The sequence below is a fragment of the Nicotiana tabacum genome, chromosome 5, assembly GCF_000715075.1.
Source record: "Nicotiana tabacum cultivar K326 chromosome 5, ASM71507v2, whole genome shotgun sequence".
Classification (NCBI taxonomy): domain Eukaryota; kingdom Viridiplantae; phylum Streptophyta; class Magnoliopsida; order Solanales; family Solanaceae; genus Nicotiana; species Nicotiana tabacum.
Window position 1 is genome coordinate 160,772,678 of NC_134084.1, and position 18,460 is coordinate 160,791,137.

The 18,460-nt window shown below is 38.3% G+C and overlaps 1 long non-coding RNA gene across 1 annotated transcript; it reads right to left on the reverse strand.

The window, feature by feature from the left end:
- Positions 1-5,425: 5,425 nt before the first annotated feature.
- LOC107777245 (uncharacterized) lies at positions 5,426-8,845 on the reverse strand. The gene is made up of 2 exons (XR_001646151.2): positions 8,224-8,845; positions 5,426-5,693 (listed from the first exon to the last, which is right to left on the reverse strand). It is a non-coding gene; the product is annotated as an uncharacterized LOC107777245 (long non-coding RNA).
- Between the last annotated feature and the right edge of the window lie 9,615 nt (positions 8,846-18,460).

Here is an 18,460-nt window from a genome sequence, read left to right on the forward strand (position 1 = left end):
TTACCAACAACTTAAATTGTATTCCCTCATTATCCATGTGGGCGCCTGATTACCAAAACTTGAATTGTACTCCATCGTTATCCAGGTGGGCGCCTGATTACCAAAAACTTGAACTGTATTCCCTAGTTATCCAGGTGGGCGCCTGGTTACCAACAACTTGAATTGTATTCCCTCGTTATCCAGGTGGGTGCCTGATTGCCAGAAACTTGAATTATTTTCCCTCGTTATCCACGTGGGCGCCTGATTGCTAAAACTTGAATTGTATTCCCTCGTTATCCAGTAGGCGCCTGATTACCAACAACTTGAATTGTATTCCCTCGTTATCCATGTGGGTGCCTGATTACCAACAACTTGAATTGTATTCCCTTGTTATCCAGGTGAGTGCCTGATTACCAAAACTTGAACTGAATTCCTTCGTTATCCAGGTGGGCGCCTGATTGCTAAAACTTGAAACTATATTCCCTCGTTATCCAGGTGGGCACCTGATTGCTAAAACCTAAAACGGTATTCCCTCGTTATCCAGGTGGGCGTCTGATTGCCAAAAAGTTGAAATAATTTCCCTCGTTATCCAGGTGGGCGCTTGATTACCAAAAACTTGAAATAATTTCCCTCATTCTCCATGTGGGCGCCTGATTTCCAAAAACTTGAATTGTATTCCCTTGTTATCCAGGTGGGTGCCTGATACTAAAACTAAATCCCATTATCCAGTAGGGTCCTGAAAACTTGAAAACTAAATCTCATTATCTATGAGGGTCCTGAAAAGACGAGAATGAACTTACCTGAGCCATGCTCTCTTCTTGGAGAATTCTGAACAGAATTTCTTGCCCCTGAGCCATGCCTTCTTCATGGGAGGGTCCCTGTGGATTAACAAATTTTCTTGCCCCTGTTTTAGACGAATAAGATTTTGTTAGTTTGAAAACGTGGTGGTTAGTTTGTGGCATCATTGCTGAGCGTCTGCTTCTGCCACTGCCATGATAATTTTGATTTCAACTTGGATGACCTTGACTGTTAGCGACTACCCATTTTCTTTCAACCCTTATCACAGAAAACACCTCTGCTCTATTTGATCCCAATATCCATTATCTGTTGCATTTTGCTCATCAATTGACATTTACCGAACCCTTGCATTTCACATGAATCCCAAAGCATGTTGATTATTACCAACTCAATGTGCATACCACTTTTCCCTGATTTATGCCATTTTGATGTGCTAGCCAAATTCGTTTTGTGCAATTGGAAAGCTGGTAGTAAATTTTGAAGTCATTTCTCACTTTTCTGATCAAACAGAGTCAAGAAGGGACTCAAACAAAACAAGAGGAACAAAATAAGGGACAAGGGAAAGAGATGATACCTAACAAGAAAATTACAAAGTAGAAATTTATTAGATGTGGATACCAACTCTAATGACCATGACATGCACCTTTGGACTAAGTGGCCTAATCTCTCAAGAAGTCTAATATTCAACTCTTGTTGTACCTCTAAGTCGTGAAACTGGGCTTCGACGCTCCAGTTGTCCTATTTGATCCACGATCCTCAGTCGACTTGTAGTGCCCTAAAGGGTTTTCACCGTCAAGCCTCTCTCATTTTGCTCTTTTCTCAACTCACCGTCGCCTTACGGTGCCCATGAGGGTTTTCACCGATAAGACTCTCTCATTTTATCATTTTCTCTCATTGTGCTGAGAACAAAGGTATTACCCATGATGCAGGAAGATCATACTTTCACCACACACTTGATTTGACATCCTCAAAGATTGGTCAGACGGTCTTTCTTTGGACCGTAATGTAGGCTTTTGGACAGGGTTGGAAAGAAAGAGTGGCATGAAGGCTCAAAATAATTTAAGATGAAAGGGTTCAAAATTACAACTTTTGGAATCAGATCTTTTGGCAAAATTAAAACTTCTACCCCAGTTTTTGGAGTCTGGGATTTTTTTTAGATCTTTGCTTTGATGGGATTTCAAAGAAAAACTGCCCCACTCTTGGCTTCGGGGATTATGAAATATTTTATTTGGTGCAACCGAACTGTAAGGCTGCCTAAGTATCTTATGGTGACAAGAATCAGGTCGAACGTAGTTCAAACAAAAAGTTGGTTTTTTTTCTTTCCTTTTCTTTATTTTTTTTTCTTTTTCTTTTTTTTCCTTTTCTTTTTCTTTTCTAGTTCCCAACTCTACTTCTGATTCCAAAAGAGGGGTATGAAATAAAAAAAAATTAGGGCTCAAAATGGGTAGCAAAGGATAAGTGTTTGGGTAGCAGAATAAAATGTTTTCGTCATACGAAACTTAAAAATGCCAAGTACAAGCATGCAATTTAAGATAAGCAAACAAATCACACATAATATCTATTGATGGCATCAACACAAGAAAAAAGTGCCAATGAGCAATACCTTTGTCCCAATGAATGACCATTGCCAGTTCGAAGTAGACTTGACTCAACCTTATCTTGATATGGAAGAATGCATTTTAGCACTGACTGATTTACCTGAAACTGCTTGAGAGGAATTTCCTTGTTGTATGCTCTTATCAACCTTTAGATTTCCCAGACTTACTGTCTTAGTTTCACTCAATTCAAAGTTCAGGTCATCTCAGAATGCATGAATCTTTAATTGTTTCCTCAAATGCATCCTTTTATCATATTCAAAACTGTGTCATTGCTTCAAGCTTAGGCTAACTTTCAAGATCAGGCTGAGAATTATGCGTGCATGTTATGTCACTAGAGTCGGCATGAAGAGAACTATAAAATAAAAAATAACCTAAACAAAAACTGACTAGTACTAATAGAAAATAAGAGATTGCATTAGATAGATGATGAAAAGGGTTTGAACAAGACAAGCAAAATATGCATGGGCTACAACCCTGGAACAATCCTAAATAACACTAGACGAATTACTACAACTAAACGAACTAGACAAAATGAAGAAGAGTTTGAACCACAAGGCAATGTCTGGATTACAACCCCGAAATAACCCAGACAACATAAATGACAACAAAATAAACCACCAAAACTCCTTCCTAGCTAGCCAAGAAAGGAGTGTTTTTCCAATTACCAAGCTCGACATCTTAGCCACTGGGTTGCACATCAAAATTGTTGGGACCTTCAACAATTTCAATATCATTAACTTCAGTCAGCAAGTTTCCAAAAGGATTCTCATACTCCGTGTCACCACGCATCATCCCCATGAAGTGTGCATCATCGTGTCCAGGTAAAGGATTCTGCGCGATATTCTGGGTGTCACTGTCCTGGATCACAATTATCCCTTCTTGAATCATTCTTTCTATTTCTCTTTTCAAATCCCGACAACTTTCGACATTGTGCCCCTGGGCATTGGAATGGTATTCACACCTTTTAGAAGGGTCAAAGCTTCTTGCACGCTTATCCACATGATTCGGAGAAATAGATGCAATCAGGTCATGATGCTTTAATTTCTCAAACAAGCTTGCATAGGACTCTCCTGTCTGTGTAAAATTATCTTTCAACCTTTGTTTACCTCTATACCCATGGCTTGGATGTGGGTTATGGGGCACCTGAAAATTTTGTAGAGGCTGGTAGAGATCTTGCAGTGCTCGCGCTTTCCTTCTGGGTTGTCTTGGTGGATGGACAAGATACTGGGGTGGAGTAACAAAGTACTGTGGGTTCTCAGGGGAATTGTCAAAAAACAAATGAGGCTGGTCATGCCTTCGAGATGTTCTTCTATGACCTCTTCTTGACCTTGATATCATCATGATTTCTTCAACTTTCTCATTCGTGCCACTAAAATTACCAGATTCAATTTGGACAGCCTGAGTTGCAGCTTTGAGAGCTGCTTGACTTATAATTTTGCCTGACTTAAGGCCATTCTCTACCATTTCTCCCATTTTGATTTCTTCTGAGAATGATTTGCCACCTGGGGACATCATGTTTTGAAAGTAATCGGGCTCTTGAGCCTGTAGGAAGACAGTGATTAGCTCGTGGTCATCCATGGGTGGCTTCACTCTAGCCGCTTGTTCTCTCCATTTAATGGCATATTCCCTGAAACTTTCAGTTGGTTTCTTCTTCAGATTTGAAAAGGAATTACGGTCCGGGGTGATATCAATGTTATATTGGAACTGTTTGACAAAGGCCTGGGCCATGTCATCCCAGACATGCCAGCAAGATCTGTCTTGACCCATAAACCATTCTGAAGCTACACCCGTAAGACTTTCCCCAAAATAAGCCATTAGTAGTTCTTCATTTCTTCCCGTACCTCTTAGTTGATTGCAATACCTTTTCAGGTGGTCTATGGGATCTCCATGTCCATCGTACTTCTCGAATTTAGGGATCTTGAAACCAGGTGGTAAGTGGACATCGGGGAACATACATAGATCCTTGAAGGCAATACTCTTATGACCTGCCAACCCTTGCATGTTTTTCAACCATTCTTCTAAAGCTTTCACTCTTTGGGTCATTTCTTCCTGTGCCATCTTTCAGGCAGACTTCTCAATGTTTGCAGGAAGATCAAACAAGTACGAGTGGTACTCAGGAGAGTGATACTGCTCTTGCTATGTAGCAAATTGTGACTCATGAGTTTTCCTCTGCACCACCGTCGGTTGTGGGATGGTAAAGACAGACATAACTGTAGTGGTTGTCTGATTGGTTGTCAATGGCACACTTTGGGAGTACGCAACAGAAGTTCCAACTATAGTCACGCAATTGGGATAAAGACTAAACCTAAATGGATAGAATTGATCGGACAATGAAACCGTAGTGGTAGTAGCCGATATGGGTGTAAACTCTGGGAAAACATAAGAAAGGGGTGGTCCTTGACCATTGGCCCATGCTTGACACATTTCAGACATTTGTTGTTTCAGCCTTTGGACCTCCTCTATCAATTCAGATTCCGACTCCATAATCTCCCTCGAGGGGTCGACAACCCCTGTATCCAAGTCTTTGCCAGTCATGACTTCATTGCCTTTTGACCTTGTGTTGTACAGGCAAATCACCAAAGTGCCACAAACTAACCACCCTCTGTTATAATGAAAGTAACAAAGAGGAACAAAACAAAGCCATCAGGTTAGCGTTAGAGCATTTATCAGATAGAAATATCATATTACGTGCAATGCCCCTACTCACAGTTAACGGTTCTAGAATGGCTTCGAGGATGCGAAGGTCATATGGCATCATCCCAATTTCACTCTTCTTGCCTCATTTCCTTCTTCATCTTCCGTTCCAACACCGATTGGTTTTTCATTTCTTTCCCCCTCTTTTCTTTCTGATTATCGCTCTTTTCTTTCCTCTCATTTCTCGCGTCCCACAACTTCATTCTTTTTTTTTTGTTTTTTCTTTTTCCTTCTTCTTGTTTTTTTTTATTTTTTGAAAAATGATTCGATCGAACCCTATGTAGGTTGCCTACATATCATGTCCCTCATGAATCAGATCAAGCGTAGTTCTAAAAAAAAGTAATGGACAAATAAACTAAAAATAAAAATCTTTTTGAATTTTTCATTTATAATTTTTTTTTGGTTTTTCAAATACAAAACAGGAAGTACTATAACAAAAGACTCGACAATCTTAACTAGACTGACAGACTCGATACTATTGTACAAGACTAATAATTAAAAGACAACATAAAATAGACTAAAAAAAATAAAAAGTTTCTTCAAGCAGCTCGTGCGTGCAATGGTCTTGACTAGAATGATCCTCGGGTATTTGTCATGCTCGAGCTGTTGCAAATTAATCCATACCTGAATAAGACTAAAAAAAGTTAATGACTCAAGACACTATGCAACACCACATCACCTCTTATGGACACATGCAAGACATGATTGGGCTATTTTTAAAAATTAACCTACGCGGCCAAGAGTGGCTAGAAATGCAGACTCAATAAAGGTGACCTCAAAGATATGAAAATACCTCACTAAAACTTATATGGACTCAAACTCCAACCAATCATGGCCCAAAAATTAATTTGTAGAAATTACCCATTTTGCAAAAACAGCCGATATGGCCAAAGTTGTTAAAGATGCAAACTCAAAAAGGAAGGACCTTAAAGTAATATGACACCGAGTTGTAGACTCAAGATCCTAAGACATGGGTAATTGAACCACTTTTGCAAAAATAACCCCGTTTTGCAAGAATGGCGATGTGGCCAAAAGTGGCTAAACATGCAAGATTTGGCTAAGACCCCGTGAAGCCAATAACCTAAGACACACTAGGAATACCGGGCCCTATGTGGGTTGCCTACGTATCGCGTCTTGAAAGATAAGAATCAGGTTCGCGTAGTTCGGGAAGATTGAACATAGGAGAAAGCCTTTTAAAAATGCAACTAAATTGGAAAATCATATTTTTTTTGTCTTTTTGAGAAATGATGGAAAATGTAAAATCTTTTTGGATTTTCTTTTTCTCCTTTTTTTTTGAATTTTTGGAAAATAATGAAAAAGTGTAAAATCTTTTTGGTTTTTTTTTCATTTTTCATTTTTTTTTTTTGAATTTTTGGAAAATAATGGGAAAGTGTAAAATCTTTTTAAATTTTTTCATTTTCATTTTTTTTTATTTTTCTTGTAAAAGTTGTGAAATTAAAATATAACCGGACCCTACTTGCTCCATTTTCACCCTTCTTTCCCAAATATCGGTCCGCCAAATGACCTTTCTACCCTAAAAAATGCAACATGTATCACATAAGAATGATTGAATGTCTTTTTTTTGGCAACAGGCCCATTTTTGACAAAATTTGGATAGGCTTCCTACAAAGGGACACGGTGCCTGGGACCGAGCCCTACTAGGTGTAAATGACATGATGCAAATAAAAATGACCTAAAGGCTGACCTAAGTTTGGGGTTCACTAACAAGACAATTCGGGGGAGCGTATGGTCGATGGTGGCTGCTCAAGCTTTCCACCCACTCCATACGTCCGACGCCCCCCCTCCTAAATTAAGGGTGACTCAACAAAGAGTCCGTGCACGTGACACGTACTCCGATACTTATTGTAGAAGGAAGACCCATGGTTATGCAAATGATGACAGTTTATAAAGAAGTAACACATTAAGAAAAGCGATAAACAAATAACCAACAAGACAAGGAAATAAGACAAACAAACCAAACAAACAAAGCAAATAAAGAAAACAAACACCTCAACCGAATATCCTAAAAGCCAACAAGATTAAGTATAAGCTCGAACCTGCAACTCCCCAGCAGAGTCGCCAGAGATGTCACAACCCTTTTTTAAACAAAACTTCACTAACCCTCTTAAAAATAATAAAAGGATTTTGTAAAGCTCGAAAATGGTTTTTCAATTTTGAAAGTGACAAAAATGGTGTTCAAAAGGATATAACTCAGAGTCGCCACCTGACATTGATTTTGGTGTGCCAGGTCACCGTTTTATCAAAATGATTTTTCCTTTTTAAACAATTTGAACTCCAAAATTAAATCTACACCAGAGATTCGGGTAAGGGGGTTCATTTCACTCGGGAAGAAGGTGTTAGGCACTCCCCAAGTCCCGTAAAAGTCACGATTGTGTACTCGATCTAATCGGCTTTTAAAATATTCAACTTGAGGTAAAAATAAAAACAGAAAACAAAAATAAGCACAAATGAGGCCCGAGGTCGTTCCTACCTAATAAAAGAAAAATAAAAATACTACGAGTTCTACTTTCGGCCTCCAAATATAAATACTTTGGGGCATACCCCGGATAAAATATATAAAAATTTTACGGGGCATTTCCCAGATAATAAACTAAAAGAAATGACCTCTCGCCTCAAATACAAATGAAATAAAGAAAACCTAAGATTTCCTACCAGAGTGACAATGGCCTAAACATGTTGTTAGTGGATAATGAAAAAAATAGAAATAAAACTGAAATAAACAAAATTCCATTTCATGCTCATTTTATTTGGAATATACTCTAATCGACCTTAACACTCAAATCCAAATGAGTTACTGTGATCTAATCCAATTCTATCTTATATTAAAATTGAAACAAATAAGCAGAAGCTAACCTATGGAAACCTAGAAATAGTGAGTTATTAAATCCAAAATACGATGAAAAATAAAACTAACGTGATAATGGTCCATATTTCAATAATCAATAGCATATATCACATTTCAAATTTGCATTCAAGAATTTAGGATCATATTAGACAAAACTATTCAACATATGTACTAGTTCAACTAATGAATCACAACAAACAAAATAGCCACAGAGATTAATTAAAACAAGATTTGGAATATAGTCAAGACTGAAACTACTTAGGCTAAGAGATCAGGTTAAGGATGGACCTTTAATTGAATTTGAAATTCAAATGCTTAGACTGCTTTGAAGCACATGAGCAGCAAGATCGTGAACAGGACCTCGACAGGAGGCTGAATGGCCGAACTTCGCCGGAGAGACTCCAATCTCGCCGACAACTCGAACTCTAATTGACCCGAAGAACAACGAAGCTCAAAGAGCTGACCAGAAGTGAAGTTTGATGCGTTTTCGGGGTTGCGGCAGGGCTGATTTGAGTTGGATTTTCATACTATTTTGAAGTTGTTTTTAGCTGGTTCTCGTGGCGAGAGGGACAGTGATAGAGAGGATGAGCTTTCCTCTCTTTCTCTGTCTGTTCCCTCCTCTACTATATCCCCTTTAAGTTTTTTTCCATTCTCCTTTTTCCAGTATGTGTGTGTGCTTTGTTCCTAATTTCGCAGCTGAGTGGTGGTGAGGCTAGGTGACAGTGGGGTATTCGGCGGCCTAGAGTGGTTCAAGGATTGAAGAAGAAGCTCTCCATGGGGGTTGTTCTCTTAGTCCAACGGCTGATCTCTCCAAGTCTAGGTCTAGGTTTTTTTATTTTTTCTTGTATATTATCTTAAATGGGTGTCTAGGTTTGGGATTTTGAGTTAATGGGCTAAGGGATTGGTTTAATTGGGCTACAAGCAAGACTAATTTGGTTCAAAAACTAATTTTATTCTCTCCTTCTTTTTGTATATAAAAATAATATAGCAAACAAGATAACTATTAAAAATACTACTTAATCTTACTTAAGAAAATAACTATTAAAATAATACTAACCGTTTAAAACAAACCTATTTTTTGGTATTTTTTCAAGATTAAAAATGACTATAAAACCTTAATGAAACTATTTTCTGTAATTTTCATTTATGTGATAAAAAATAATGTAAAAGAGTCAAAATTAGTTGAAATAACTATATTAGGCCTAAACTAAGTATTTAAGTGCTAAAATATGTAAAATCTTGGGGAGGGTCAAAAATCACATGTTTACAATTACTTCTTGAATCTGGGAAATTTTAGGCAGCAAGAAATAACAATTTTGAACATACCAGATTTGCCTAAATGATGAACGGACGAGATTTTATAGACTAGATGTCTAAACATTAACTGACTGCTGATTTTAGAGGCTGATTTTATCTTAAACCCTATAGTCATGATTTCTAAGTGCTGAAATATGCTGAAATCCTATTAGAATGAATTCTAAGTGCAGAAATTAATTAAAATTTATAGGCATGGTATCTAAAAATGCAGGATTGATTTTAGCACCTATAAGCGTGGTATCTAGATGCACATAATCAGACAAACGTCATAATAACTTATATGCATGGTTTATAAGTGTAGGAACTAATTAAACCCTATAGACATGGTATATACTTCTGAATTGATTTACCATGCCTACCTATAGGGATTCATATATATATATATGAATCCCTCCCAGTTTTACTAGTATCCCAATATCTGTTTACAGGGAAATTACTATTACAAATCAATCATAAATGAATTACAGAAATAAATGATACTATACTATAAGGAGCCTAGATAGGCCCAAAGTAAACCTGGAAAAAACCAGGCCTTCAAACAGTCCAAAGTACCATATCCCATAGTGTCCGAAAGAGGTATCCTAATGTGTCAAAGTTCCCAAGGGCCTCTGGGACCCTGGTCAATGCTCACAACAAGATCCTCCATAAAGAGCAACAGATTTGTGCAGTGTGGAATGGCTAGCCCCAGTGTGTCAGAGTTCAGAGGAGTCTCATGGACTCCTAAGTAGTGATCACACTAGAGGGGGCAGGACCCTAGGTATTCTAAGAATAGGAGTGAGAGTGCTTTAAAAGAGTAGTGACAGTTTAAGGAAAATAATTTAGGAGTAAAATAGTTTAGAGGTTCCAGAGGGAAAGCAACTCAGAAGTGGAAACATATAGGAGTAAAACAGTTCATGACTGAAAACAACAATCAAAAGCATTCTGAGAACATCAACATAGTCACAAAGCAAGAATTTCATTGCCCAGTGTCAGCAGAAGGAGTTTCAGCCTTGAACTCAATTAACAACAGACAAGATCCATTGGTTCAACAAAGGTTTCTTATGGTCTTGGTCCATTAACTAATACTAGGTGAACATACAACCTTGTACCAATCATAGGGTAGTATGTTGGATCAAACAGTCACACATAAAGTCAAGCGAGGGAATAGATACCATGATTTAATCAGGGGTTTATTAGGGATGAACATCTATAACAGGACAACAATCATAGGTCTAATGACATAGGGGCAGACACGTAGATATGTTGTAAGCAGGACAACACATAAGTCTAGTAAATAGAAACAGGCAGGTTGACATACTGAAAATAGGACCCTCTAGGTTTAAACATATGTGAGTAAGCATGCTGATTAAGGAATTACCATATAGCACATAAGTCTTAGAAATAGGCATACTAATACCATGCAAACATACTGATTCAAACAACATGATAGTAGACATGCTAGGAACAGGAAAACACACAAGTCTTGGAAACAGACAATGTGGACATATTGAAGGCAGGGAAAAACCACATAGGTCTTAGTTAAGAGCATACATGCTAACATCAGGGTAACATACTGATTCAATGATATGAAAGTAGGCATGTTGAGAACAAGAAGCATACTGATTTAGTAACATGCAAGTGATTATGTTGAGCAAGAAGTACATAAACTAAATCATACAAATGTCTGAATAATAATAAAGTGAGGCATACCAGTTAGGAATTTGCAGTAGGAGAGTGAAGTAAATAGGATCCAAGATCTAGCCTTAGCTTTCAACCGGCTAGACAGTCTAATAGGCAAATAGTAGTAGAGAGCAAGAGTTTTTAGAGGTATTTTTCCTTAGGTTTTTGTGTGTGTGCGCGCATTTGAACAGAGTCATGTATTTATAGGAGTCGAGTAGTGTAAAGTAAATAAGTCAAGGTAGTTCAACATTGCAAGTAAGGCAAGGAAAACAATCAATCAAGCTTGACAGGGCAGAAAATCAGGGAGTTATACCCAAAAATAACTCATATTGAGTTTCAAATAAGGCAAGAAGTGAGTTTGACAGCCAATTAGTGTCAGAACACCATAAATCAAGCAATTAACCCCACAAATAAGGTAACATAAGTAATTAGAGACCAATCTGGGGTCAAACACCCCCTAATTTAAGCTTAATAGGCAAGGAATGTCAATTAAAAATCTCAGAACTAAGGAAAGCAGGCAAAATATAGTAAATCATCTCAGCAAAACATCAAACCTTAGACGGTTGAGTCAGTCAATCAACTATTCAAAAAAATAACGGGTAAAATGTTGAAGTGAACAACAAACAATCAAACAACTAAGACTGGAACTAAGTCATTAAAGAAAGATTAATCAAACACATAAAGAATTTCAGAAAAAAACCCTTTGCAAAAAACAGACGAAGTGGAACCCTAATTTTGAAAAACATTTTGAGTCGATTAACAGTAAAGAAACAAGAGATCTTAAAAGAAAATCACTGACAAACTCAGAAACAATCCAGATCTACAAAGATCTAAACAGATCATGTCTAAAAGAATAGGGTTTTGTGCAAAAGGGGTGGGGTAAAGAGAATCTGATTTTGAGCCAAAGATTCAAACTATAAAACTCAAGATAATAGCACTCACAAATGGAGGTGACCATAGGCAAACTCTTAAATAGTCTCGAATAAGATCTGGGCTAGATCTCTTTCATGAGATAGCAAAATCAAACAACCAGAAGAAGTAGGAGACCAGTAGAGGTCTGAAACAACCATGGAATCCCATGGAACAGGTACGAATTGAAGGGATTAGGGGTAGGTTTAGGTGGCGGCAATTAAAGTTAGGGTTGGTCTCAGACAGAACCGGAGAAGAGGGGATTCAAGGGCGGCTGGTGTGTGAAGAATGATTAGGGTTAGGGGTCATTTGGAATAAAAAAGGAAAGAATGAATGGTGGTCGTTGATCTATGATCAACGGCCAAGATTAGAGGGGTTTGGGGCTGGGTAGAAGTCTTTCAGGTTTGGGCTGGGTAGATTTGGGCCTGGTTTTTAATTGAATTGGATTGGGGGCCCGATTTTGGGTATAATTAGGGGCTATTTGTTAAATACTCAATTTACTAAATAAAATAATTTTAAAAAAAGCTAGTTAAAATGATAAAAATAATTTTCATGCATGAAGGTGATTTAAAATAATTATTTAATATTATAAAAATATAATAAGTCATTTTCTGTGTAGATAAAATAGTTATGCATATGTAGGGGCTATTTTTTGTAAAATATGCAATTATAGTCTTTAAAATGCAAATATAATTATAAAATATGCAACTGAAATATTTTAACACTCATATGGACATAAATGATGAATTTAGATCATTAAATCATCATAAAATAACATGAGGGACAGTTTTGAACATTTATGTAATTGAAAAATGCAGAAATAAACAGATTTAGGGCCTTTAAAAATTGTAGAAAAATTGTAAAAACACTTTTGCATGTTTTTAAATACATGTACAATATTTTGAAAGTGTATATGCACAATTAAAAATATATGAGAGAAAAATTGGGTATCAACAGGGTCACTCTTGTATCTTACTAGACATTGTGTTCAGTGTGATCCTCTGTGCAAGGTTCCAATCCAATCCAAAGGAATCTCATTTGAAGGCTGCCAAAAGAATATTGAGATATCTCAAAGGAAACAGGGTTTGGTTCTCTACTATCTCTCAAGAGACAACTTTGATCTTATTGGGTATGCTGATTATGCAGGATACGTGGATAGGAAAAGCACGTCTGGAATGGTACATTTTTGAAGTTCCTGCCTAATCTCATGGGTTACAAGGAAACAAAACTCGGTGGCACTCTCAACTGTAGAAGCGGAATATGTAGCAGCTGCTTCTTGCCGTACTCAATTGCTATGGATCAAACAACAGTTCGAAGACTTTGGAGTATTCTCTGACTGTGTGCCCCTCCTGTGCGACAATATAAGTGCACTCAACATGGCCAAAAATCCAGTCCAACATAAGAGAACCAAGCACATTGATGTGCATCACCACTTTCTTAGAGACAATGTTGAAAAGGGGCTCATCTATTTGAAATTTTGCAGCCTAGAAGATCAGATTGCAGATATATTCACCAAAGCCTTGAGCAGAGAACATTTTGAAAGAAATCGCCTAGCACTGGGGTTGATAAAACCCAACTGAGAACCTGGTCCTTTGATGATTGGCTATGAAAGAAATGTCCAAGTAAAGATAGCTAAAAAATATTTTCTAGCAAAGTCTAACTCATCTCTATACCGTTACAGGTAGACACACATGATGATTACAAAGCAAATAAGCAATTGATGCAGTGCACGCTGGTAAAAAAGGGCAAAGCTTACACGTACAAGATTCGCCAGGGAACCTGGTTCTCCTGACACAGGTTAGTAGTTTTTATGTTCTCTCATGCACAATTTGAACGGATAAAACAGTGCCACATCATTAGTGTGTCAGTTTCTTTTCTCTACATCTTTTGAATGCAAACGTCTCACCCGTTGGTAAGCAACCCGACTCCCAAAACTGTCGTCTTTTCTTAACCGGTCCCTCATCCATCTTAATTGCATCCATCACTATCACAACTCTTCACATCAAACTTCAAAATTTTCCTTCTTCTTTCTCTCTTCAAACTACCAATCCCTCATCTTCAACTCATCACTCTCACCATGACTAAAAATCAAGAAAAATCGAGTGTTCCAAGTAACACCCCCATTGAGTCCTCACCAGTTAAAACACCAATGTTAGACTCCTCACTCAATATCACTACTAGCCAAAACCCTAGGGCAGATTCTCCTACCCAATCGAGTTCTGGTTATCATTGGAGCCGTAAAATCTCGACTCCCAAAAGGTTTGTGGCTACGAGGTCTCCTCCTGACTCGCTAGAAAAAATGGGTTAAAAGGGTACAATTGACGAAGAGGAAAATCAGGAAATCTCCAATCTTCCTATGGACGAAGGCTCAAATGTAGACCAAACTGTTGGTTCTGAGAATGCTGACTCAACAAAGACAGTTCCTAATCTTGAGTCCACAGGTAACACTCCTCATTCTCCTACGTTTTCCATAGAGTTACAAGAGAAAAAAGCACTAGAAAACATGCTATCTATAGCTAGTGTAGGGATTATTATCGAAGGAGGTGAGGATGGGTCTGAGCCTTAGGGGAAAGAGTCAGACCTTGGTAGAAGGTAGAGAGCTTGTACCTGTTGAACAATCGGCACAGGATAATACTATTGAGGTACCTAATGAAGAACCTGATCCCTCCTGAGAGGATCCAACTCAGAGGTTTTCTCCAGAGCCCAGGTCAATATTGATCCTGCTCCCTCACCTCTTTTTTATGCTGATCCTTTGTCTGTGGTGGTGCCTGAGATGAGATCTGTATCTAGTAAAGATAATGGAGATAGTGAAGAGGATTTCGATGATACAACTATTGCTAGCTTTATCCAGGCTAGACTTAGACCAGTTGCTACTCCATAGCCAACTCCTAAGCGACCCACTACAAGGTTGCAAAAAAAGGAGGCTCTTGAGTCTGTTCTTAAGAAAAGCCAAGTCAGTCAAAGGAGGAGGAAATTGGTGAAGGATGGGAATGTCATGCATGAGAAGGTAGTGCATATTGTCATTGTGGATGATGAAGTGGACGAGGAACCTAGTTCCTTGACTCACAAGCGCTCACAAAAGCACTCTCTCTCTCCAAGTCTAAAAAGAAATCTTTTGTGAGTGTTGAGAGTCTAAATAAGAGCGATGATGTTATCTCTAGTGAAAATTTGGTGGAAGAATCTGGTGACAAGATAGTTGAAGAAACTGGCGGAAAATCTGGTAACAAGGGGATGGAAGATTCTGGTGAACATGTGTTTGAGAAAACAGTTTCTGCAAAGTTCGTTGAGAAGGGAAAAACTATTCGCAAGTCTGTGAAAAGGAAAGTTGATGTCTCTGAGGAACCTGGTTCCTCCATGTAGGCCAAAGTTGGTGATCCCCAGAGTGCTGGGAAAGAGAAATTGAAGTATCAAAAAATGCTATGGGGCCGTACATTTGCCTCTGACATTTTGGAGGAGGCTGGAATACGACTATTTGTTGAAATTTGTGAGTTTTAACAGTGGATACTTGTTCACATGATATTCTCCCAAAGTATATGAGGAGGAAGTGCATAGCTTCTATGCTGACTTCTTCAAAGTTGAAGATGACATATTTGCATTATGGTGAATGGGGTAGATTTTGTGATGGATTCTGCGGTGCTGGGGTCTATTCTTAATGTACCTGCTGAAGGGTTGTCTACTCTTCAAGGCTCCTGCTCTACAAATTTTAGAAATGATATAGTTAAGGATAAGGCCATCAAGCAGGGGGAATGGGTACACAAGAAGGCTCTCCGTCCAGTATACCAATTGCTGTTTGAGATGGTGAATAAGGTTTTGCTCCCTCGTGCTGAGAGAAGGTCCATGGCATCCAGAGCCGACCCGGTTCTCATAGAAGCTCTGGATGGCTTCACTGCCATTAACCTGCCTGAGATTTTGATTGAACATATGCAAAAGGTGGCAGAATTCTAAGATGGTAACCATGGGTTGCCTTAAGGGATCCTTCTCACCAAGGTTTTTGAGTTCTTCAAGGTCCTTCTGGGATAAGCAAAAGTGGGCACTAGGAAGCAAACCTTCTCCAAGACCACTCTCGAAGAATGTGAGTGCATTGGTAAGGTTGGAGGAGTTTGAAGAACTTCTACCATCTCTCAGCTGATCAACACTCAGAACAGTGCTATGAAGAAGATCAGAAAGTTAAAAGCAAGGAATGCTATTCTTGAAGGTCAGCTCAGTCAACTTCATGAGGCACCTAGTTCCCGTAGTTCTCAAAGCTCAGAGGTTGCCTATCTGACTAAGGAGAATGCTGAGCTCAAGAAAAAAATGGAGGACCTGAAGGGGAAACTACTCAATGAGAAAATGTCGGTGAATGCTCGAATGGATTTAGTCCTTCAAACCCTTGCCTCTACCCCTAAGCCATCTCCTTCCAGTGCTCCCTAGACAGAGTCCCTTCAGTGTCAAGTCTTAAGTATCGGTCTCTTATGTTAGTTCATGATGATGTTTGTGGTACTTATTTTATCTTTTTGTTCTGAATTGTGGATGGTTGTTAGCAACATTGAATCTGCTCCCTGTCTTAAAATTCAAACTGTTTAATGGAAGCTTTTCCATTTTTGCTATATATGTCTTGCTTCTATGCTCTATTTTTAGTCATGTTGTATGCACATAAGTGGCATGAGTTACCTCAAGCTAGACTTCTTTTTTGCTTAAAGCCTGCTACTGATCTTTTTATGATGCTAAAAGGGGAAAAAATAATTCAGGGGGAACATGATGGGAAACAGATTTAGGGGAAATACAACAAATGCTATGTCATTCTAGTTCTTAGGGGGAACTTGAATTATTAGTTTGTCATCATAAAAAAAGGGGAAATTGATAGATTATATGTGTATTCTTTTTAGGTTTTGATGATATAACAAACTTACTATTAAGAACCAGATAAGGAACCTGATACACGTCCTCAAGAACTTAAGGATCAACAAGTCTCTAGTTGGGGACACAATTCAACTCTTCAGAGTCAAAGGAACAATAGAGGGAATAGATAGCTACCAACTCCTGAGGAGACTGTACAAGTCAACTGCCCCAGCTGTAAAGTTGCTGCCTACACGTGTTATAGTATAGAAACAGTGTAGCAGTTAACTTCATGGGGAATGCCCTTTACCTAACTTGCTTACATCATTCAAAGTGATGTCACAAATGAATTATTAATATCAAGCAAGGTAAAACAAATTACTCGCACATTCAAGAATTGATCAAGCATTCTCTCAAGTCATCTATCAATCTTGCAAGTGACTCTCAAGGGCATTAAGAACAAAGAACAATATAGCAACGGACCAGTTCCCTTTATTGAGTTATTATATGTCCTTAGTTGTGTTGTACCTTTGTTGAAGTTCTTTACTTGTAATTCCTACTTATCTTAGTTAGAAGCATTGCGTAGGAAACCCTTTGTAAATTATAAACCCTTGTGTTTGTGTATTGGCTAGAATTAGTCGAGTTGTAAAGTTTTTGTAATAGAGTTATTACAAAGTAGCTTGTAATAGATTATTACAAGTTAGTGAGAGATTAAGAGGTTAATTCCTAGGTTACAACAGGTTGTAATCTAAAGTTGCTCAGTAATGAAGTTGAAATCCTACAAAGATAAGTCATGGTTTTTTATCTCTTGAGCTGGGAATTTTTCACATAAAATTCCTCTGTGTCATTTACTTATTGCAGTGTACGTGTGTTCTGTGGGAACAAATAGAGAACCTGGTTCTCTATATAGTTGGACCCTTAAATTCTATCACTAAACATTTGAAGTATATATTTGGTCTCGAACCCAACACCTTTGGTTTGCTCCTTATTGGGGGTACGAACAAAGTCGCACGTTGATAGTTGAAAAGATTGTGAGTTTATATATAAGGTGTAGAGATCTCCTAATGTTGTAAGGTCTTTTAGGAAAAATTATGTGATCTTGGTCAAAAACGGATAATATCACACCATGTTAAAAGTAGATTTGGGCTCAGTTTGCTTATCCTTACGAGCTTGGAGACACGTACACAAGAAGAAACTAGTTGCGGGCTTCGCTGATGGGCCACGTGGAACTTAGTTAGAGGAAGAAATATTGGGTGTATGAACAAAGTCCCACATTGGTAGCTGAAAAGTTTGGGTGTCTACACATATATAATATAAGGTGAGAGATCTCTTAATGGTGTGAAACCTTGAATAATGTACGGATTTGGCCCAAAATAGACAATGTCTCACTATGTTAAGTGCCACGATCCAAATTAGGGGAAGCGTGGCTGACACCCGGTGCCATATTTGGCCCGAACCACTCTAAGACTGTAAACTCTGGAGGGGTAATCCTCAACTTAGGCCGACGAGGCCTACCTGTGAGCTGACAATAACAGTCAACATCAACGAGACCACTATGAATGTCTATAACCAGCAGTACCAAACTAACATGTACACAGGGCTGGCAAGGCCACAATACTGATATACAAAATATACAGGACTCGTCTACAATCCTCTACAGATAACTGAACTGTATCATGGTCGGGATAGGACCTCGACTTACCCATCAAACTTGTATATATAAAATGGACTCCAAGGTCTAGACCTGGTAACTCCGAGGAAATGGAGCTTACCAGCCAAGCTGAGGTTTGACTCTCTCTACTGGGAAGGTCTATCTAGCTGTCTA